Here is a 22,500-nt window from a genome sequence, read left to right as displayed (position 1 = left end):
TGAGACCTATTGGCTATGACAATGCTTGTTTAATATGGGGTCCCCAAAAAATATGCAAACAGGAAAATAAATCTAGAGGTGCAGACAGTGGGATACTAAAGAGGACAGAGTGATTTCCTACAATACCAGAACCAACTACTTGCACCGTGGTACTGAAAAGGCCCAAATGTTAGAATAGAGGATTTCCAGGTTTCTTTCTGATCTAGAGTTGGGCAGGACTGTAGGGAGCAGAGCATGAGGGCAATGTTGTGTTGATTGTGCTGTAAATCGTCAGCCGTCCTTGGAAGGAAGGCTTTCAGAACCACTAAGGCACATACTGTGCCCAAGTTATTTCAGGGCATGAGAATGGGTTTAATTCTTTAGATTCTGTGAGCTTTCCTTGCTGCAGCTCTATCAAATCGATTCATTTTGAATGCAAGCAAAAAAACACTGAAAGCTGCCTGGATCATGCCTCTTTGCCTTATATGCCCTATTGTAAACGTCTGGTGTCAGAACATACTGCAGTGATTTCACATTGCAGCCTTACTCCCACTGGCAAATTAGAATGCAAAAATGACAGAAATAAAACGTCCATTTAGAGAGAAAGTGTGAAAAAAGATGCCTCATAAGTCTGAGGGAAACAGTCGTTTAGCACATAAATCAAACCTTGTGACGTTTACTGTATTTCCCCTCTGCCGAATGAATGACAGAGCAAGCGCCTGTGGGAAGATGAGGGCCCCAAGAGGCACAGCGGGGCTGGAAGCCCTCAAGCACAGGCCGCGGCTCTGAACAGCAGAGCGGCACAAAAGGCAGTGCGCCTGGACTGTCAGGTACGAGGCAGATACAGCCAAAGCATGCACTGCACCTCAACTAGAGCAAAAAGGGTGTTCTCACTGTAATATTTATTTACATGCTAAGCAGCTTGCAATTCGCCTTAACATGATGACTGATTCTTTTGATCATCCATTACCCCCGGGACCCTAGGTCCTCGTCCCATTCATTACATATGGAGAGCTATCATCTCCCGACAGAAAAAAGAACACTAGGAATGCTGGTTCCCCCTACCCCAGCGCTCCCACCGAGAGTCCATAAACTGCACCTACCCAGCATTCGTTCTGTTCTTTTTTCTGTCTCTGACAGAATGGGACATGGGTTTGCTGGGCTGCTCCTGCTGGGTGGGAGCAGCGATTGGTGCCTTGGTGGGTGGGGTTTTTCCAGGTCACAGTTGCATCTGTCTGAGGGTCGGGCCCGATTGGCAGGCGCAGGGGGTTTTGGTTGGCACATCGGAGCTTGGTACAGAGTGCTCTGGCGGTGCCTGGTTTACAGGGTCTATGCGGAGGATATGCGGGCTGGGTCCAGGCGCGACAATCATAGAAGGTGTGATTGGACTATCCTGGGGGAAGGTTACTTTTAGTTTTTTGGCAGTTGAGAGAAAATCCCTGATTGATATTTCTGCCTGGGGTAAGTACAGCATAGCGATTGTATGTCTTATACCCTTATCTGGTTATTGCTCCTGGTTTGGTATTGCAGTGCTGTGGTCTGTGGTTACTCCTGATACGAGATCATTAGGAAGCACACCGGAAAAAGTAAGCATGGGGTTAGGTCTTCCTCGTCTGCCTCTGGTTCCTCCAGCTCTTCGCCTTCCCCACCAAAACACTGTAGGGAGTGTGGGGATGCAAAATGGAAGAGATTGATTTGGGAGACAATGTTGGAGACAAGGGACTCCCTAAGCCTAAAAGGGTTGGGGTCTGTTCCGTATCCTTCGTCTTCGAGGTCTGAGGAGGAGGGGCAAAGGCCCGAGGATCTGAAGGGGAAGTATGTTTCCAAGGACATGCTGCCGGACTTGATCAAGCATGTGAAATCTAATATCTGCCCTCTGTGGTTGTATCTCCGGCCTGTGTAGGATCCTCGCTCCGGCAACTTTGATATGGTGATCCATTTGTCCTCTGCAGTTTGCCAGTAGCTGAAGTGGTGGTCAATCTGGAGCAGGGTGTGCCATTGCAGGCCGACCCCCTGTTGGTGTTGACTATGGATGCCAGCGCGTTTGGTCGGGGTGTGACTCTAGGGGACAGGTCCTTGCAGGCCCACTGGTCTCTGAGGGAGGGGCAGAGGTCCTCCAATTGGAGGGATCTGATGGCTGTTTCACGGGCTGTTGGGGGATTTCAAGTCTTGCTGGAGGGGCGCAACCTGGTGGTGTGTTCCGAAAACCAGGTCACTGTGGCGTATTTGAACAATCAAGGAGGGACCCGGTCCTAGTCCCTCAATGTGGTGGTTCGGCTTTTGTTCCTCTGGGTGCAACAACGACTTCTGTCCCTGCGAGCTGTGTATGTTCGGGTGTGGACAATGGCCTCAGCCGGTTCTTCCCTTCCTCTCACAAGCTGTGTCTTACCATGGAGGTTTAACAGGTGTGCAGGAGTTTTGTTGCACCCTTCTTTTTTGCTACCTGGCACAATGCTCAGGTTCCTCCATTTAGTTGTTGAGCTCCTCAGGTGGGAGCCTGGGGGGTGGATGGCCTGACGGTACATTGGTACAACTGCCTGTTGTATGCCTTCCCACCGATTGCTCTGATTCCCAGGTTTCTACCCCGTCATCAGGACGAGTCCAGGATGGTGATTGTAGTGGTGCCTTTTTGGCCCTGTCGGTCTTGGTTTCCCAGGCTCAGGCTATTCAGGGTACGTGGAGGGTGCTGTGCTTCCCTTCTCCTCTGCAGGCTGCTCCGTGGCTCTGTCTCTCGGTCTGAAATTTGAAAGGCGGGGTTTGCAGTGCCAGCGGCTGCCTCAGCACCTAGCACTGGTTATTCAGCAGTCCCATCGTCCTTCCACTCCGAAGTCCTATGAGAGACACTGCAGGAATTTTGGTCGCTGGTGTAGTTCATTTCATCTGTCTCTTTTGGAGTGTTCCCTCATGGATATGTTAAAATGTTTGTGGGAGGGCTTTTAGAAGTGCCTGGCGGTGTCTACCCTGAGGGCCCAGTGGGCTGCCATTAATGCTTTTCGGGCTCCGTGGGGTAATCTGGATGATCTGTTGGTCTGGTTGCTTTGCAGTTTCTCTCTGGCCTGCCCTCTGGTGGAGCCGCTTTTTCCTTTGTGGGATTTGCCATTGTTGTTGAAGGCTCTGGTGTGAGCCCCCTTCGAACCGTTGGAGTTGATTGACATTACGCTTGTCACCTTCAAGGTGATTTTCTTGGTGGCGATCACTTCATCTTGGCGGATTATGGAACTTGAAGCTCTCATGGACAAGGAACCCTGCTTGTCTTTTTCTGATGATGGTGTGGTTTGGAGGTTGGATGCCTCTTTTGCGCCTAAGGTGGCATCTCAATTTCATATGTCCCAGGAGCTGGTTCTGCCGGCTCTGGTGGAGGTTCCTGGCTCTTCCAGGGACTTGGACTGGTACCTATTGGATGTGAATCTGGCTCTCTTGGTGTATCTGGATCGCACTAAGCCTTTTCGGAAATCTGAGGCCTTGTTTGTTTCTTTTGGGACAGCTTTAAAGAGGGAGAAGGCCTCCTCCCTGTCCATTAGCCGGTGGCTAAAGCAGGTTATCGAGCTGGCTTCTTCCCTGGCTGGGCACTTCAGCCGGCTGGGGTGCAAGGCTGATGCACGAGGGGTGTGGCGGCCTCGTGGGCTGAATTACATGGGATGTCCATTGCTGAGGTGTGCCAGGCGGCTACATGGGCTTCCTCCAATACTTTTGTTCGCCATTATCATCTCCAGAATGTTTTGGGGGAGGATGTTAATTTTGGGTTAGGTGTTTTGGAGGCTGTGTTCTCCTAACTCTGGTTTTTTGAACCCTGTTTGAATAAATTCACTTGGGTGCTGCTTTGAGTGTGGTGTCCTGGGTGTTTTTTTACTGGGGTGCAGAGTTCGGTTGTCTGGCTTTGTCATTCTCTATAAGTAATGAATGGAATGAGGACCTACGGAACGGGGGGTAATATCCTATTTCTTACCGGTAATCTTCATTACTCCTGCTTCTGTGGTCCTCATCCCATTCATTACGCCACTTCCTCCCACCCAAATGGCCGGCCTTCCTTGGAGGGCTTGGCAGTTCAGAACAACTACTTGGTGGGTATGGTTTATGTAGTCCTGGTGGGAGGTGGTGGGGTGGGGAGAACCAGCATTCCTTGTGTTCTTTTTTTCTATCGGGGAGATGATAGTTCTCCATAAGTAATGAATGGGACGAGGACCACAGGACCAGGAGTAATGAAGAATACTGGTAAATAATAGGACATTGCCATTGCTTCCCCTAGCCTGACATCCAAAATGGTACACATAACCTCATTCTCACTTCAGTTTGTATATTTATGTTGTCTACAGCCTCACTTCATACCTCTCCCTCTCACCACTTTCTTCTTCTGACTCAGATATTTCTCCAGGAGATAATCCTTAATGCCATCCTTAAATGCATACATTTCTGTATTTGGATATTTATCAATTGTTCCCTGTGTAATTCACTATTGTCTTCTTTCTGTTGATAACTGTTCTACATTTTCACCTGATCTGGCACCCAGTACATTCCGGAACAGGACACTGTCTTCTCTTGGTTCTACGTTTCCTTCAAAGACTTGGCTTCAATCCTGAGTATTCTCAACCTCATACCTTGCTTCATCAAATTGAATGCTGCTGGTTCTGAAACTGTCTTATTCATCCCCCTTCACCTTATCCCTCCTTGTCTTCTAATTTCTCTGCTTAAGATTTTGCTTCCTACCTTGACAACAAAATCAACTTTGTACTGTCTTCCATCCTTCATCACTCTCAAATTAATTCTAGTTCTCCCACACCCCTACCAGCCAATCACTACTTTGCTCAAGTATCAGAAGCTGCAGTTCTTCATTGTCTGATACTTCCTAATTCATCTGCTTCACCTTTGAATCGAATGTCCTCTCTTCTCCTTAAATCATTCGACTTATTCTCCTTCTATTCTTTAATCTATAATTCATATTTGCTATCAGAAACTTTTTCCTCATCTCACAAATCTCTTACTATCCCAACATCTTCAATAAGAACATTTACCAGATGCATACACCGTTTTCTAAATACAGACACCTTTCCTTACTCCTCTTCCTGATCAAATTATTTGACAGGATTGTACATTTTAAACGTTAAGCATATCTTTCGACAAACGCTATACTATCTTCGTTTGGCCAGGGAATTCCAATGCAATAGCTCACCTCTGTGTTATTGCAACTTTATTTTCCAAGTGTATTAAAAGATGCATTCCTACATAACTGTTGTTTCTGGCCTGCAGCTTTTGATGTGTTGGATCACCCTATGTTTTATTTATTATTTGTTGTCTAGGTGTCTGAGTTTCGGAGTGGTTCATATTTGGTGTCTTACAAAGTTTCATTATGCACTAGCCCAGGGCTCAATACTGTTCTATTGAATCTTTTATCAAATATACTGCTGTTTTGTGCTATTTAATTTCTTAATTTAATTTTAAAACTCATTTTTAGTGTGATGAATAACCAATCATGTCTTTCTTTATTATATCTTCTGACCTGAGACATGCTATTCTTACAGTATAACAACAATTTCAGTTTGAATGGCTGACCAATTTCAAACCCCTAAACCCAACAAATGCAGAACTTTTCTTGTATCTTCTTTTGTTTCACTCTCAAATTTGTTTTATTCTTCCTCTGGAGTCCCAACCAACTCTGTTTGAAGGCAATGCTTTATTTTGAAGTCATCTTCAATTATTTTTGGGGAAAGAAATCTCAACTGTTACACCGGCTACAGTCAAGTATTGTCTTGAAAATGCGTTGTTAATGGTTTTTCCCCTCAATTATATTTTCTATATATAAACGTGCGCTATTTCTTCCATCATTTGCCATGTTTTCATATTGGGCTTCCTAAGTATGATATAACTCCTTCACAATTTATTTTGAATTCATCTAGTTACATTCTCTTTGGTCTTCTTTTATTTGGTACTCTTCTCTGTATGTCTGTCAACAGTTTGGATTGTCCGGCTATTTAGGGTGTCAGTTCCACTTCTTGTATAGTGCTTTTAAATGTTACCATTGCTTAGCTCTTTTCCTACCATTATTAATGTCTTTTACCAACCTAACATTAATATTTGCTAAGCTTTTTCTGGTCACCTTGCACGACCTGCAAATGCTGTTATTTTTTGTCTGTGCCAACATTACAGCACTCGGGTTTATCTATTTGTCACCATCTAATAGAATCTTTGACTATCTTAGTCAGATTTGTCTCTCATGCGTTTGATGGGATTAATAGACTGTATATTTTCTTTTGTTGCTACAAGATTTTCACTGTAAAAAGGTGTATTTTTCTCTAAAACACATTAGATCAGCGTTTCCCAAACTATGGGTAGCAACCCACTGGTGGGGTTACTAGCTGATTTCTGGTGTGTCTGAAAAAGCAACAAAAAAAGATGCCTTTACATTTTGCATTATGCCAGATGTGTTGTGCTTCAGTGTAAAAGGTCTAATGTAAAGCTATGGGCCATAGACCGCCACACCGTTGGTCTGACCGCACTCTTACAAGTAGGGCAGTCGGCCACCATGGGACTGCTGCTGCTGCCAGGGATCCGCGATCCTTGGCTGTCTTGCAGTGGTCTGAGGCCCCGAATATGCTGGCAGTACCTCTGTGGCACTGCCAAGCATATTAGGAGTTTTCTCACTGCAACAGTTTTCATCGCGGTGAGCCCAACATCAAATGTGTGGAGGTGAGGAAACAAAGGTGGCCCTACAGGGCCCGATGTTGCCTCTGCTCCAGGGGATACACGCAGGGGGGCACACCATGCATGCACCCAGAGTTCCTGCAGGGAATGGACTTGACAGTCCATGCCCTGCAGGAACAGCCTTTAACGCTCCTATCGCGGTGCCTTTTTCATAGGCACCGCAGTGGGCCCTCAAAAGAACTGCCCGCCAGAGACAAAAAAAGTTTCTTATGGCTTTGGCAGTCTTGGAGCATGGCGGCCACGCTCCAACACCGCCAAAGTCATAATAAAGCCCTATGTTTTCTGACAAATTGATGCTCATTCATTTAACAGAAGATTAGTGTTTACTATTTTTCTCTGACTACAAAGTTAGAGAAGTTTTTAAAGTGAACTATGGGACAATATTGCTGGGGTAAATGGAGTGTGAAAGCAAAGGCTGTAGGATGTCATTTTGTGTAACACACAACAAAACCTAAATACCTGTAAATTAACTGTGCACGTACTTCAGAGTATATCAGCAGTTAGGAAACCAAAAATGAAGCACTTTTTTGCAATTATGAAGTGTGATGGAAACTAAGGGACTTATTTATGAGCCATTGCGTCACTTCTGCGCCACCGGTGCGTCACTTTTTGTGCCGCACCAGTGGTGTAAAAAATGCACCATGTTGCGTCATATTTACAAAGTGACGCATCTAGGTAGATGCGTCATTTTGTAAACCCCTGCGCCACATTATACATGTGCTAGGTATAATGTATGCAGGGTGAGCTTTCCAACGCAAGTTAGCCTCGTAGAAGTGACACAGTGAAATCTATGAGATTTCACTGCATCACTTCTAGGACGCAAATGTGTCAATATCTTACACCTGCCTTACAGCAGGCGTAAGACTGATGTAGGCACATTTTAAATGGTACTTGCCCATGTGAAAGGACCCATTGCTGAAGTTGCGTCACTTTTGTGACACACTCCAGCAATGTGCCATTTTTGCGCCTACAGATACGTCAGAAATACTGACGTATCTGTAACTCCTTGCGACATGATACTCATACTGTAAGTATGATGCATCCGGCATGTCGCATGGAGGGCGCAATGAAAAGTGATGCATGTTGTTTTCATGCGGCCCTAAGATTTTAAAAGGATCAAAATAAATTACGTCACTTTTACTTGATGTTGTACAAATGACACATTTTCCATGAAACCTGATTTTCACATATTATCATTTGCATGTTATATAGTTTTATCAGTAAAACTATATATCTGTGCAAATTTAATGGCCATTTCAATGGATGATTTGCTGTCTGGAAATGATAATGCGCTACCACATTAAAATATTTGCAACGTGTGCTTCAGAATGCACCAGCTACATACTACACACTTACCACACCGCTGCAGAATCCATTTGCTATACTTTGTGAGCAGGTAGTATTTTTAGGTCTCGCCTGGCGAACGCAGCGCGAATCGCTGCTGTCGCCAGCGAGATCTATTGTTGCTGACTTGCCTCGGAAGTGGGACAGGAGATGTGCACGCGCAGGCTTTTGGCGGATTTGAGTTGGTGTACGCGCTTACAGCCACGCGGCGTGCACATCTCCTGTCCCCCTTCCCTCACAAGCCAGCATGAAGTTTCACTTTCGATTGCCATTAAGCCCATGGTCCCCTCCACAGTCCCGTGATTCCCGCTTCCTCTTTAACACAAGAACGTCTGGATACCTGCCCCCACAAACCAGCCCTCCCGCAGACGGAGCTCAGGCAAGAGCGCAACTTCTGCCCCCCACCCCCATTCCTCGCCGCCTCACCTCTGGGGGCAGACTGGTCGCGGTGCTCTGCCGGTTGTTGTTGGTTCTCCGGCCCCGGCCCTTGGGTGCCTTCTTACCCTTGGTCTTCAGAGCGCTGCTGCTCTCCAGCAGAAGAGCTCGGCCATGCGGACCTCCATGGCGCGGCTTCGACCCCCGGACTCCCCGCCCCCCACCTGGCAGCAGCGGCTCAGTTCCGCAGGCCCTCTGACACCAGGCCGGAGCCGGGCCTGCGAGATACACAAGGGGGCGGGCCACAGCGAGCGCACTGGAGCATTTAAAGCACTGCTTCGACTGGCACTGATTTCGATGATTGCTGCGGGATCACATCAGACTTGCACAAGATCTCTCCCAGGATTCCTGCCAGGTTCCGAGCGCACACAGGTGGGTGGCTGAGCGCTCTGCCGTAAGAACGGGCTTGCGCACTGATAAGAAGACGCCGCGCGGCCTTTCATCGCCATCTACCGGTCGCTGCAGGAATAAGGTAGTATACCGCGTCTCTCAACCAGGCGCTTCAATAAGTAATTAGTAAGTAACCTTTTTTTATTTTTATTTTTTTGGCATATTTCTATAGCGCGAACTCCACCCGAAGGTATTGGAGCACTTTACATAGCACCGTATTTACATTACACATTCGGGCTCAGGGAGATGAAATGATTTGCCCAGAATCACAGGATGTGGACGCGACCTCGAGGCTCAGACCCTGGTTTCCTGCACCAGATGCGGCAGCGCAGCCGACGGACCACATCCTCTCCCCAAAACCTTCAAGATCCGAAGCGGGTGCCAAGCCCAAGGGCCACTGACCCTTTTCCGATAGGTAGCTACAATGATTTTCACTGTCCATATTTAGGCTGCGTTTACTGCTAGTTCATTTGTACCATTACAAGCTGCAATGTTGCTGTCCGTCATCGCGCGCACAGATAGCTTACCATTACATACTTGAAATGTATGTCCGCAACAGACAATGAAGAAGTATTGTATTGTAGTTGCATTTATATAGCGCCCACTACCCCCAGCGAGGCATCGAAGTAGGTGCTTTTTTAATGTAAAAGGTATACACTTGAGATATTTGTTGTATTTTTCCCACGTTGCAATAGATAGTATACAACATACTCTACTGATCTACAAATTACCTCACCACCTTCCCTAGAATGACATACGCTTTTGTTCACAAGCCATTTCAGACCTGCACGTTACCTTAGTACCTGTTCATTATCTTGTTTTCCTTGCTGACAACTCCTTCATCCAACACAGAATGAAGTAGCACGGTAACCGTTTTACCGTGCCTAGGACGTCTTTTTTCCTGTTCTGTTTTTTCGGTGCTGTGGCCATTGCTGTTAGGGACTGTCCTGTATGTTACGCAATCGAAATAACTCATGTAAACGTAAAATAGCTTTGTTTAATATTCATTACGTACGTTATGTGAGTGTGCACCTGTGGTTTCAATTCGTTAACGAGGATGACTCGGTAGTGAGTCAGCGACGTAAAACAGAGCTCCCCTTTTATTGCTTTCCCATCATAATTTTACCTTGTTTGGAAATTTGATTTGTTTTCTGTGAAAGATACGTGTTTTATTAGTAGCACACATATTATGTCATATGGTTGTAACCTTGACCTCTCTGAAGCCAGCTGTTTTTCAGAGTGTAACTTCTGTTGAACATTATAACTGAAAAAGGATAACCTCAAAATGTAAATGTCAGTGTGCTGTATGGAATTCAACTGACTAAATGAGGCATTTTAAGGTTTTTGCAACATAAACTTCTACAACAGATATCCAGGTGCTTTTACAATAGGGTGCCAACAAGTCGACACCTATTGCTTCAATTGTAGGGAAATATTCAAGATTGTGTTATCTTATCTATTGACCAAATATAAATCAAAATAAATAATACAAAGAAGGGGGTTATCTGAGGGAAAAGGACGAAAACAATGTGCACAAAATGTTTCATACACTAACGTGCACATATAAATGTAACATATGAATTCAGTGCATTTAACATCTTCACTCGTGGGAAAGGCAAATATCATAAACAAAATTAGGTTATGTAATGAAATCAGATTATATGTATGATGGTTTTGTAGTTCTACACTTCTTAGCACACAGCTGAAAGTCCCAATATGAGGAAGTGCACAGAACATCTATCTAAAAGCATTTGCAGTGCAATAGATCTCGCATTTACACAGGTTTGAGCTATTGACATTGTAAATGACAATGCTTTTTATTTTTGTTTTCATTTTTAAAACATACATAAAAGGCATTGTCATCTACAAAGCCAATAACTCAAACTCTCGCAAATGCGAGACCTATTGCATTGCAAATGCTTGTTAATAATGCCTTTGACTCTAGTGAAGCAGTATTGATGGCATCACCCCCAATCTGAAAATTGTATCAGCTGGTGCATAGGTGCCTTAGTGCAGTTTAAAACAAATCCTTGCAAGTATTCCCTAAAAAGAATCTCAGTGAACCTTTCAGTATTTTTTGCTTCTGTTTATTTTTACTTCAGAAAGCCATTGCAATAGAGAATGTGCTCACTATACATAATCATACACTATCATCCCACTAGTATATGATTTCACACATAAATGGAGGAATAAGAATGTGAACTAGCAGCCAGAGCTGCCAACTTTGAATCTAAGGAGCCAGGTATAAGTTCTTGCATTGGCTCTGGGCACTAAAGTGAATCAATTATTCTGCCCTTATGTAATGTAACCTGGTGCTCATGGAAAGCGTGGATGGATGGATGGATGGAGTCCAATGGATGGATGGGTAGATAGATAGATAGATAGATAGATAGATAGATAGATAGATAGATAGATAGATAGATAGATAGATAGATAGATAGATAGATAGATAGATAGATAGATAGATAGATAGATAGATTCCAAAACGCACTGCTGGGGGCCTTGTTTTAACACTAAAATGGATATGAGGGCTTTACCCATACTGTGCTGCAGAAGGGGTTTTTCAATTTTTTTAAAATCACTGCTATCAACACCATCTTTCAGAAGCCACAGGGCAGCAACCCACTCTAAAAAAGATAATCTGCAGTTCACAATCTGCCACTTTTATGGGCAGATCAATATCTGTACCACAGTCCGATAAAGAGATATCAAACGTCAAGATCATGACATTTATAAACAAATGATGTTAGAGAGGAACACAAACAATTCTGGAGTATGTTATTTTCATACTTCACAGAATTTGGAAAGCATGTTTACAATTACATTAGAAAATTGCCCCTGCCTCATGTCAGTTAAGCTAGGTGGGTCACAAATGTTTGTTGCTATAAAATTTGGGTTGTGGTTCTAAAACGTTTAGAAAGGTCTGCTGTAGATAAAAGGGAGGGAGTAACTAAATGTTCTCATTTCTAGGTCTCGCTTACCGGCTACTTTAGCTGTCTGGTGAGACTCATGTGACATGTCACACACTATGGACCATATATGTACACTTACTGATACATACAGACACAGAAAGGACCTTTTTGACAAGACCTGTCATATACTCGTCACTATGGTGCAGTGGGCTAGAGGCATTGACTTTAGGGGTAGTCCATCAGCTTTGATACCAACCTGTGGCATTTTCTGATGTCATAATTTTCACATAGTTACACAACACAAGACACACTGTAGACTATTTCCTCCCCTAAATACCCTCCGCTCCTCTGTTACTCACTGGTCCCTTTCCGTGTCACACTCTTTGTTTTTTTGTTTTTTTTAAGTTTAGAAAGCTTTATTAAATATCATAAGCAAAGTAAAACTTCATTACAGAGGAAATCAAAGGCAATGTAATAGAACAATAGAATACATGTGAAATCATACAATATTCACAAATGCCGATAGAGAAATAGGGAATATACTTAGGGGAAAAGCATTTTTAAAGATTTTGATTGGTGGGGAGGGAGGGTAGAGGAGAAAGGAGAAGAGAAAGAAGGGAAAAGAAAGGGGAAAGGCAAGCATTGTACAGGGTAAACATCATGTAACTATCGTAAGCTAAAAAAAATGCATATATAAAATAGATGAAGCTGTATGTTGAACATGAACAAAAAGAGAAATAAAAACAAGCTATTCAATGGACAATCTGAGAGAGAAAGTTAGTTAATGGCAACCATAACAAATCTTTTTTGATCAAAAGAGGTACAGTGGTGGCAAAAGCACGATCCAGCCGATGGTGGTGGCATAATAGGTTCCACCAAGCATTGTACGAAATCTTTGAAGTATCTTTCCAATTGGTCGTAATTATCTGTAGAGAAATGGCTATATACAAATCTATAAATTTACGTACATTACTAGAAACATTCCATATAGGAGCCAAACCACCCAGGAAGATATGAACAATCTCAAAAGTGTGGTCAGTAGCTAATATTTCGTTTAATTTAGACCAAATACGGGACCAAAAGGATTTAACCAACGGACAATGAAAAAACATGTGAAAAAAGTCACTATTGGCCGAAGGGCAAGACCAACATTCTTTAGAGTCAATTAATTTGAAACGATATAAATCCGAAGGGGTAAAAAAGAGTTTATTATAAAAAAAGTACAAAGTCTGTGTGGTGCTGGCAGAACGTGAAGCAGTGTGCAACTTTGACCACAAGGAATTCCAAACCTGAAGGGGAAATTCATGAGCTAGATCCGTTTCCCAGGAAAGTTCAAGTTTAGACTTGGTTGTTTCAACAAGAGAACATGAAAGTAGTTTGTAGATAGCAGCAGCTTTAAGAGGAATAGAGAAGTCTGGCAAAGGGAAAGTGGTTGAATCAGTAGTAGAGAGGGAAGCACTATGAGAGATAAAGAGATCTAAAGAAGTTTTGAGCAAGGGGTACTGAGAGGAATGTGCATTGGAAAGATGAAAGAAGGCACAAATGTCAGAGAAATCGCGCAGAGTATTATTGCTAAGTAAGGGACCGTAAGTAATAATGCCTTTATCAATCCACTCTTTCCAAAAAAGTGCTCTGTGGTTGATCTTTACGGATTTGTTATACCAAATTGGGATTGAGGAATGAAACTCCAACTGCGAGAGGGAAGAATGAAAAACAGAAAGAGCAAGTGCTTTAGAGTGCCTGAAAATAGGAGTGAGAAAACGTTGTGGAGGAAGAGTTAATCGAGTAGCCGTAACAAACGAAAAGGGCGAAAGCTGCGCAAGTTCTAGAGCGCTCCAGGCTGTTAGAGGAGGGTCAGACAAATCAGATAGGAAAGGCCAGATTTGTTTCAAAGTAAAGGCCGAGTGAAATCGAATAAGGTTGGGGAAGTTGACTCCACCTAAATCCTTGGGCTGCTGAAGACGGGAGAGAGAAATCCTCGCCTTACGTTTATTCCATAAAAATGTTGTAAAAATACGGTTGATTGTTTTAAAAAAATGAAGTGGAAGGGAGATTGGAAGCATTGAAAGGTAGAAATTGACAATAGGAAGAAGCATCATTTTAATAGTGGCTAGCCTCCCCCACCAGGATAAAAAAAGGGGGGACCAGCTATCTATTAGGGAGGAGAGCTTTTTAATTATATCCTTCTGATTAAGTTTAACAGTTTCTCTAATGGTGTTAGCGTAAAGAATTCCTAAACATTTAATATTACCAGAGTTCCATTCAAAGCCTGAACCCTGGAACATATAAGGAAGGCAAAATGTGTTAAGTGGTAAAACCTCAGATTTATCTATGTTGAGTTTATAACCAGAAACCGAAGAATATTCCTGTAACAAGGAAAAGAGTGAAGGTAAAGAAGTGGACGGATTAGAAATGTAAAGCAAAATATCATCAGCATAGGCCGTAAACTTAATATCAATGTTCTGAAATATGAAACCAGTATACGATGAAGAACGTCGAATTTTTTCCAAGAAGGGTTCCAACGCAAGAATAAAAAGAAGAGGAGAAAGAGGACAACCTTGTCTGGTACCTCTATGCAAAGAAAAGTAAGGGGATTGAGACCCATTAACCCAAATAGACGTAGAGGGAGCAGAATATAACAATTTAACATAATGAATAATAGGAGGGCTAAAGCCATGCCACCTCAACGCAACAAACATAAAATCCCAGCAGACTCTATCGAACGCTTTCTCAGCATCCAGTGTAATGGCTGCAATTGGGGAATCCATCTTTGAGGCCAAGTGAATAATGTTGCGGAAAGTTCTCGAATTGTCAGTAATGGATCTACCTTTAACAAACCCGGATTGATAAATATTGGTGAGGTCAGGAATAACTTTATTAATGCGAGAGGCCAAAACTTTAGCATAAATTTTACAGTCAGTATTAATTAAAGAAATAGGTCGATAATTTTTGCAAAGGGAAGGATCTTTATCTTTTTTAGGGATTAAGCATAACATAGCCTGTGTGAAGGAACCTTGGGACTCTCCCTGAGCAACAAAAGAGTTAATCAAAGAAAATAAATGTGGCAACAGGATATCCTTAAAATGGAGATAAAAACGAACCGTAAAACCATCTGGGCCCGGAATTTTATCTTTGGGAAGAAGAGTAATAGCATTAAGTAATTCTTTCTCCGAGAGAGGAACGTCCAGGGAAGAAAGATCCAAAGAACTATCGAAGGACCTAGGGAGAGACTGAAAAAAGGAGTCAATTTGAATGGGCGAGGGAACGGATTCAGGCGTATAAAGTGAGGAGTAATATTGAACGAAACAATCGAGAATTTTATCGTCAGTATACTGAGGGTTCCCATGTGAGTCAGTAATGGTTATTATTTTAGACTTTTGTTTTTTAATTTTAAGGTAAGTAGCTAGAGACTTGCCAGACTTATTGCGTCCCCCATACATTTTGGAATGAAATTTGAGAAGGTTATTACACGCAGAGTCCCAAGAATGTTTGTTGTATTGCATTTTTGCCTTGATGAGGGAAGAGAGTGATTCTGAGGAATTATTGGTAAAGTAGAGATGCTCTAGGTCTTTGATTTGCTTAAGAATTTGAGTCGATTTTGATGAAGCTGTTTTCCTTTTCCGCGAAACAAAAGCAATAATAAAACCTCTAGCAGCAGCTTTGAAGGAATCCCAAATAGAGTGAAAATGAGAAGTAGAAAGGAGATTATTTACAAAACAATCCTTAGTAAAGAGTGTAAATTGCTCAACAAACTGTGAATCTAGGAGGAGCGAGTTATTGAAGCGCCAACGCCTGGAGATGGGAGTAGATGAGGGAAAGTCCAAATCAGTAATAACCGGAGCGTGGTCAGATATAAGAATTGAGCCTATTTCTGAGTTGGTCATAAATTGGAGTAAAAACTGCGTGAGAAAAATATAATCTATACGGGAATGTGAAGAATGCACTGGAGAGAAAAAGGAAAATTCTAAAGTGTCGGGATGGGAAAGTCTCCATGAGTCTATAAGACCTCTAGAGGAGATAGCATTAAAAAAGGACTTTTGCATCTTATTGGGGACATATCTGGTGTGAGATTTACGATCCAAAAAGGGGTCCATGTGTTGGTTACAGTCTCCACCCACCATCAAATTATCACTTGCCTGAGAGGAAAGAAGCTTAGAAAAATCCCTCCAAAAGGATACATCTACACCCTTAGGACCATAAACATTGCAGAATAAAATTGTGTATTATTAACAGTAACATCTAAAAAAAGCCACCTACCACAAGCGTCATGGAGTTCATTGTGCAACTGAACAGTTAATGACTTATGAAACAAAATAAGAACACCATTTTTACCATTTACTGCAGGAGAACAGAACGCCTCCCCAACCCATTGTCTACGTAGTGAAGACAAATCTTGAGAGTTAAGGTGGGTTTCTTGTAACAGCGCAATATGACATTTCAACCTTGCTAAGTGAGATAAGACACGTTGTTTTATGACAGGGTTACGAACACCTTTAACATTCCAGGAAATAACACGAAGACCGTTCATCTCTGGAAGTAAAGTAAAAATAAGCAAAAAGGAGTATGGAATTTAAGACAGAGTAGAGAGTGAAAAGCAAGCTGAAAAGAGAAGTTGAGAGAATGTGACACTGAATAGAAAGCAGGAAACAAAGAAATTAAAGCAGGTGACCACCACAAAAAAAGTGATAAAGATATAAAGGAAGATAAAAACAAAGAAGTACCAGGTTCGGAAATAGAAGAAAAATAAAATGTGGAGTGAATCAGATAGTGAAGATGTTGCCAAAAAAATAGAGATGATAAGGGTAACAAGAAGTGAGGGAAGGGAGGACAGGCAACAAAAAGGGGGGAGAAGCGAAGAGGAAAAAGGGCAAAATAGAGAAAAGAGAATAAGATAGAACAAATACTGTACATGTTGCCAAAAAGGTAGAAAAAAAAGGAGTAAAAAGAGAAGGGAAAAAGGATGAAGGATAAGAAAGAGGAAAGGAAAGGGAAAGGAAAAGGGAAAAACAAAAGTAGAAAGGAGTGTAAGAGGGAACCAGGTCCCCCAAAAAGTACCAGAAAAAAGATGGCAAAAAGCCAAGAGGCTTTAACCATATTACACATCCAAACGAAAAACATTAATGTGGGAGAGGGGCAACGCAGAGCAAGACAGCCGAACTCGGTAGATTCAACAAGAAAGAGCAAGCCATCGTGAACAAAATAAAAGAAAAAGGACAAACCATGGAATGAAGTATTTAACAAAGGCAACAAAATAGGACCAGTAAAGGGACTTACCAACCAGTTAGGGAGAGAAAAACAGCAGCAGGGTAAGACACACATTATATACCACAGAGCAACACGAATGGTAACCTTCACAACGACACCAAAAGGGGAAGATCTGCAAGGAGAAGGAAAAAAAAGGAATGAACACAAGACATGTAAGAACTAACCTATACAGTTAGAGTCGGGTAAACAAGATACAGAATGTTAAACAATAGCAAGAAAAAAAACAATTAGGGTTTGCTCAGTTCCATGAGTTCTCCTTTGTGAGTATGAATAAACTTCTTCAAGTCTGCAGGGTCTTCAAAACTGTACGATCTATCTTTATAAGTCACCTTGAAAAAACAGGGGTGGATCAAACCATAACGTGCATTCATGGCTCTCAACGCAGGACGGAGGTCCAAAAATTCCATTCGACGAGAAGCAGTGGGCTTGGAAACATCCTGAGTGAAGAAAACTTTGTGGCCAGACCAGATCATTTGCTTATGTTGCTTGGCTGTTTGAAGAATCGACATAAGGTCTGAGTAAAGAAGAAAATAGGCGATGATTCCCCGAGGTTTAGATGTAGTAGAGGTGTTCCGTGGCCCCAGACGATGTGCGCGCTGTATGTTAAAGTCTGGAGATTTCGGGAGGCCAACAATTGGAAAAACTTGAGTTTTCAGAAAGTGGATCATATCCGCCCCTCCAGAACCCTCCGGAACACCATAAATGCGGAGATTGTTGCGCCTATTGCGATTTTCTAAATCTTCTGTGACTCTTTTAAGCTGGCTGATCTCCTTAGTGAGTGTGTCAACTCTTGCGACTACATCCTGCGCATCACTAATCTTCTGCTCAACATCAGAATGACTTGTGTCTAGACTGGACCATTTATCATCTAGCCTCTGAAGAGTAGTAACAGTGTCTGTCATGAAAGGATGGATAAGGCGTAATTCCTCCATGATGTCTTCAAGAGTAAGAGGCAATGGAGACTTACTAGGGGAAGGTGGACCTTTCTTGGACCGCTTGACAGACGAAGAATTAGAGTCTTTACGACCCCCTGAGGAGCCTGCCTGAGGTTTACCTGAGTGCGCAGTCTCCATATTGAAGAAGGTGCAGCAGAAGACAACAGAGGAAGGCAGACCACCACAGCAGCCAACACAGCATAAATGGCGAAGCCACAGTAATAAGTGTAAGTATGGCGCAGAGATTTGAAGGTTTCAGCGTAACACAACAGTTTACGTTGTGGAAATTTAAGGCGCTTAGATACCACAGGGAAGCAGTAAATTGTTGAAAAAAGTGGACGTCAGCACCAGCAGCACCAGAATAGAGAAGACCATCCGTCCCGAAGATTCTGCACCACACGAACAGAGCACCTCACAAAACAGACAGCAAGACTCGCCGCGCAAATTTCAAATAAAGGGTATTTGACAATGTTCAATGAGAGTGCTCAAAGTCGTTAATCACATGTTTGAAAAGAAAAAAAAAAAAAAAATGCCAGAACACTGCATCATCCACTGTCAGACAAGGAGGTCGAAGGAAAAGAGAAAAAAAAAAAAGCAGCCTGCAGTAAAAATCTCCTCAGAAAGGACTGCACTAGGCATATTCAGACAGGCTTCAGGAATCCCACTGCTCGAGCAAAACCCGATATACAGATACATCAAAACTGGAGGAAGTACCTGTTGGGCTTGAGGCACCATGCCAAGGAGAGAAATGTCCAAGAAGCAGTTGGGCAAGGAGTGCAGCTCAATGCGCCCGTATTCCTCGCGCCGCCGCCATCTTAGGTGACACGCACTCCACTGGCGCCACAAAACATCCTTCGTGATCCTACTGCATTCCGTCACCGATAGCTGCCGAAAAAACCGGCTGACACAAGCTCCGAACGTCAGGGCACAAACATTGTGTCGGAGACGCTCCGGAGCTTCAGAAGAATGCGGCCATCTTGATTGCGTGCAAGCCACGCCCCCCCACACTCTTTGTTTTTTTAATGTTCTTTTTCAAAATCCCAGCAGCATCACAGTGCTACAGAGCCATTGGGTGCTGTTGTTGTGTGCTCCGCTCAAACACAGGACTGTCACTGCCTGTAAAGGCCTCCTCAGTAAACACAGGCCATTATAACAACAAGCATCGTTTCTTTGAGGAAAAAAGAAACATGACTTGACAACCTTTTCTCACTGTTTCCTGCTGTTCTTCCCTCTGCTGGTAGTCCTTTCTCTACTGCCATTTTCTTGGAGGTTTAACACACCCTCCCCACCCCACCCCCGTCTGAGTCTATTGGGCAGCTCACTCCAGAGCACCTACTAACCTGCTGAAGCAACATGAATGGCACTTAAAAAGGGGAAGGAAACTCATACAGAGCTCCACAGTCATTTTGCCAGCTATCCCACTTTGCAGGATATTCCACTACCCGCCCTGTGGCACCACACAGATCACTAGAGAGCTACACATACATGAGGAGATGCTGTCAAAGTGTGGGTGCTTCAGGTTCGAGCCGAGCTGATGCTGAACACCACAGGTACACCTTCCTCTACTGCAAGATCTTAAATCACAATCCATCTAGCCTTCAGAACCAGAACAACACAGTAACTGGAGTCATTGCACTTATGGTGGCCAACCATTCTGAATTCTGCAGGTTTGTCAGACAATCATGGCTCCAGACCCATTACCCGCATTGAGGCACAGCAGGATGAGACACCCAGTGTCTCGCATTTTGGTTCCCCACCCCTTCTAACCCTCTCAAAGGACAAGCAACTCTCTCTTTTTCAGCCCTTAGAAAGCCATAAAAGAAATAACTATCAATGCATAGGCGGGAGGAGCTACAGCATTTGAGGAGTCATGCACAATGTAGTTTCAGGATCACATTTGCCTACTGAGATGCAATTCCACCCACTTGCAATTAAGCAGCCCTGAATGCATGAATGAATACCATGCTGGGGACCTGTCCTGGTAGTATGCCATTAATGTTAATTTCTTTCATCAAGCCTGTTTTAAAGTGATAAAGTATTGCCAGATTAGTGGACAGAGGCACAGGGAGCATATGATTTGCCCAGGATCAAACAGTTTGTTAAGGTAGTAGACACAAGACGACTACAGCACTATGTTATTTGCTGAAAAGGCTTTACATTTACTCCCATATTGGATCTCCCCCAGGTATTGTCCAGTCCATTGTTTAACCACAAACTCACTGCCATCTTTTATTTGATTATAAATGCTCCCAATCTTTCCAAAAAAACTGAGAAAAGGAAATAGCTCAAAAAGTGATTGCCCAAGAGGGAACATTTGGCCAATTCAGAGGTCGGGATTAAAAACCGTGTGCCCTGGCTCTGCGTTTCCAGCTAGTCCAATAGGCCACATCTGGGCTGGCACTGATGCTGAGGGCAACAGAGTTGTACATTTTAAGGCTTATCTCTCAAAACTTGCATTTAACGAGCATTCAAGGCTCACTTCTGGAGGTGTTAATGGGATTAGACCTCATATATGGTATGAAGAGGAATCACACCAGATAAACTTAAACTCCAGAGGAGCTTAAGAAAGCCTGATTTATAGGAGGGGGTATAGAAAGAATCTCCAAGACTGCTCTGCATGGACGTCACTTAGGGATCACCAGGGGTTGCAGTTGCGACCCCTTAGATTTTACCTTGCGAACACTATCTCTTCATTTGCGACCCCTGGCCTCAGAGGTGAAAAGGAAGCAACAGGAATCCAGGAGCAGGCATTTTCATTCCTCTTTTTATTCGAGCAGCTTCTGAAGGCAGCTGGGCACAGAGCAAAATTGAAACATTTAAATGTTTCAATATTGAAACATTTAAATGTTTCATCGTGTCGGAACAGCTACTTTGTTGCTTAGCAACACCTTTTGAGGCTTCCAGCCTCCATCAAGCAAGAGTCTGTTTGGCCTGCATTCTGTGGATTTTGGGGTGCTTCTAGACAGGCCTGTCCTGTTTCCCAGTGTTGCTGGACCTCAGCTTTATTTCTGGTATGTGACCTGCACTATTGCAAAACTAAGCATTTTTGCAACCTGCCAGGAATCACTGCATGGAAGTCCCAGTAAGTGGTTTTGTTTTACTTTTTGTTTAATTTGCTTCATATTTGCAAGCCAATGTGTGATTATGTTCCCCCTACAGCATTATATATCTGTCAAGCAGGGCCAGACTGAAAACCCAAAGAAGCCTTGGCAAATTTTGTCAAGCCAGCCCCCATATGGTACATAGCGAGCAATCCTGACCACTACGAGGGGAATTTGGAAGCCCCCCCCCCCCCCCCCAAGAAAATTTCAAAACAAATGGCATAAATTGTGCATTTTATAGCACATTCTTCAGTGTATATTCAGTCATATTAGTTTCTAAACATGGTAAATGATGACCTTACAGTGCACCGGGATACAACAATCTTTTTGGGGGTCTTTAATGATACCCTCACTACCACCCTCCTAGAGTGCCTCTCATCTCTCCATAGACTCTCTCTCACTCACAAGTATTTCATTTGTTTCATACCACTGTAGGGTGTCGGAGCACTTCACATCACACACACATACAGAGACAATGAATCATAGGAGTGTAAATCAGTGTATAGAAAATGTTACAAAACAAAGGGGACGACAAGGGGTAGGATTCACATGTCGATCATACTGGTAGACATTTTTAGGTCTCGCGAGCCAAAGGCTCGAAGAGACATTTTATATCTGGGCTTTTCAAAGTGCTGCCGTGGCCTAAAGCTACAGTGCACGTGAACGTGCACGCGCGCAGCGCCATGTGTCTTAACTCCGTAGCGATCGTAATCCGATCACTTTCACTTTCGCGGGCTCCTCTGTTGCTGGCATTCCCCCCTCCCTTCTCGCCCAGCCCTTCTTGTTTATTTTGGTGTCCTAGCAACGGAAGCTTTGAAGTCACTACGCTGTTCTTATATTAAAATGCCGCTTTCAGTACGCAGCTTGCAGTTAGAGCAACGGAAGCTTTGAAGGTGTCACTACGCTGTTCTTCTATTAAAATGCAGCTTTCAGTGCGCAGCTTGCTGTTTTGGCAACGGAAACTTTGAAGGTGTCACTACGCTGTTCTTATATTAAAATGCCGCTTTCAGTACGCAGCTTGCTGTTAATTGCCGTTCCTTCTTCCTTTAAAATTCTTTCTTATTTAAAAATGCCGCTTTCAGTACGCAGCTTGCCGTTATTAATTGCCGTTCCTTCTTATTTTACAATCCGCTTTCAGCCCTATCAGAGTGCAGTCAGATGTGCAGTGACACCGAGTCTTGCTTGAGCGATGGCCTAGCAGCAGCACAGCGGCCACAGACTGCTCTAAAGTCAGCCGTACCAAAGTGCAGTCAGACGTGCAGCAGGTGCAGTGTCACCGCGTCTTGCTTGAGCGATGGCCTAGCAGCAGCACAGCGGCCACAGACTGCTCTAAAGTCAGCCGTACCAAAGTGCAGTCACACGTACAGCAGGTGCAGTGGCACCACGTCTTGCTTAAGGGATCCAGATGAGTGTTTGAGCTTTTATTAATTGCCGTTCCTTCTT

The 22,500-nt window shown here is 43.4% G+C and overlaps 1 protein-coding gene and 1 long non-coding RNA gene across 3 annotated transcripts in view; one reads left to right on the top strand and one right to left on the bottom strand.

Moving 5' to 3' along the window:
• VWC2L (von Willebrand factor C domain containing 2 like) overlaps positions 1–22,500 on the top strand; it is a 641,767-nt gene that overhangs the window by 235,342 nt on the left and 383,925 nt on the right. The gene's annotated exons all lie outside the window — the stretch shown is intronic.
• LOC146857859 (uncharacterized) overlaps positions 1–22,500 on the bottom strand; it is a 384,686-nt gene that overhangs the window by 329,064 nt on the left and 33,122 nt on the right. The window contains exon 2 of the long non-coding RNA XR_014979960.1: positions 17,031–17,133. This is a non-coding gene — a long non-coding RNA (uncharacterized LOC146857859). The remainder of the gene's footprint in view (positions 1–17,030; positions 17,134–22,500) is intronic.

The sequence above is a fragment of the Triturus cristatus genome, chromosome 3_2 (assembly GCF_964204655.1).
Source record: "Triturus cristatus chromosome 3_2, aTriCri1.1, whole genome shotgun sequence".
NCBI classification, from domain to species: Eukaryota; Metazoa; Chordata; class Amphibia; order Caudata; family Salamandridae; genus Triturus; species Triturus cristatus.
The sequence above is the reverse complement of the archived record's forward strand: the minus strand, read 5'-3'. Positions and strand labels throughout refer to the sequence as shown.